The following is a 1602-nucleotide window of genomic DNA, read 5'->3' as shown; positions in this document are numbered from 1 at the left end:
GAGCTGAAGATCAAGCGCCTGAGAAAAAAGTTTGCTCAAAAGATGCTTCGAGGGAACCAGCAGTTAGCGTAATGGCTATGTCGCTGGACTCCCACGTAGTTGACCGCGGTTAACGTCCCGGACCCGGTGGCTTAAACTCACGCTGGGCGCGTGTGTGTGCGTGCCCAAGATCCCGAGAGGAGAATGGAGGAGAAGGGATTGCGGCGTGACCATCCCCCCTGGGGGGTGATTTCTCGCTTTCTGTCTCTATGTCTCTCTCTGTCTGTCTGGCGAGCGCACGCGCCCTACAGTGAAAATCTCTCCAAAAAAAAAAAAAAAAGATGCTTCGAAAGGCAAGGAGGAAGCTTTCCTATGAAAAAGCTAAGCACTATCATAAGGAATATAGACAGATGTACAGAACTGAGATTTGTATGACCAGGATGGCAAGAAAAGCTGGCAACTTCTATGTATCTGCAGAACCCAAATTAGCGTTTGTCTTCAGGATCAGAGGTATCAATGGAGTGAGCCCAAAGGTTCGAAAGATGTTGCAGCTTCTTCGTCTTTGCCAGATCTTCAATGGCACCTTCGTTAAACTCAACAATGCTTCAATTAACATGTTGAGAATTGTGGGACCATATATTGCATGGGGGTACCTGAACCTGAAGTCAGTAAATGAACTGATCTACAAATGTGGTTATGGCGAAATCAGTAAGAAGCGAATTGCTTTGACAGATAACTCTTTGATTGCTTGATCTCTTGGTAAATTTGGCATCATCTGCATGGAGAATCTGATTCATGAAATCTATACTGTTGGAAAACACTTCCAAGAAGCAAATAACTTCCTGCGACCCTTCTAATTATCTTCTCTATGAGGTGGAATGAGGAAAAAGACCACCCATTTTGTAGAAGGTGGAGATGCTGGCAACAGGGAAGATCAGATCAACAGATTTATTAGAAGGATGAACTAAGGTATCCACTAAAGACCACCCATTTTGTAGAAGGTGGAGATGCTGGCAACAGGGAAGATCAGATCAACAGATTTATTAGAAGGATGAACCTAAGGTATCCACAATGATTATTTTTGTAATCTGGTCAGTAAATAAACAGTGGCTGTATTCAGACTGCAATTAAAAAAAAAATGACCTACACAGAGATGAGAGCTTACAATGCCAGGATACACTGGACTTTTGGAAAGTGAGGGGGTTTATTTGATCCCAAGATAGTGGGTTGGACATCCAGCAGTCTATGACTCTGACTAAGGGGTGGTCTGGGCGGTAAGGAAGCCTAATTAACTCAACGCGGCAGCTCTCTCTTGCCTTTGGGTTCCCAAGGCCTTTGCCATCCCTGAAACTCATGACCCTGCGACTTTTCCCAGGGGAACAGTCATGGCCGCTTTGCATTCAGAGAGGAGAAAGGGAGCTGCAGGGCTGCCCTTGGGTGCCCTAACCCACAGGGGGCCGCCGCTCCGTCATTCTCTCCCTGACTCATTCTGTTTTCTGCTTTAATGACCACGGCTACCTTTCGGGCCCACTACTTCCTAATGCCGCCTGTAATTGAGGCTCAAATAGTAAAATATACATAACCAGTCGTTTTACCAAGTCATCATTTATGAATATAGCTCGA

The 1602-nt window shown here is 45.4% G+C and overlaps 1 pseudogene; it reads left to right on the top strand.

The window, feature by feature from the left end:
• Nucleotides 1-313: 313 nt before the first annotated feature.
• On the top strand, nucleotides 314-947 carry LOC106734698 (60S ribosomal protein L7 pseudogene; annotated as a pseudogene).
• Nucleotides 948-1602: the final 655 nt, after the last annotated feature.

Source organism: Tupaia chinensis, unplaced genomic scaffold, assembly GCF_000334495.1.
Source record: "Tupaia chinensis unplaced genomic scaffold, TupChi_1.0 Scaffold000185_1, whole genome shotgun sequence".
Classification (NCBI taxonomy): domain Eukaryota; kingdom Metazoa; phylum Chordata; class Mammalia; order Scandentia; family Tupaiidae; genus Tupaia; species Tupaia belangeri.
Note: the sequence above shows the minus strand (reverse complement) of the source record. Positions and strands in the feature narration are given on the sequence as shown.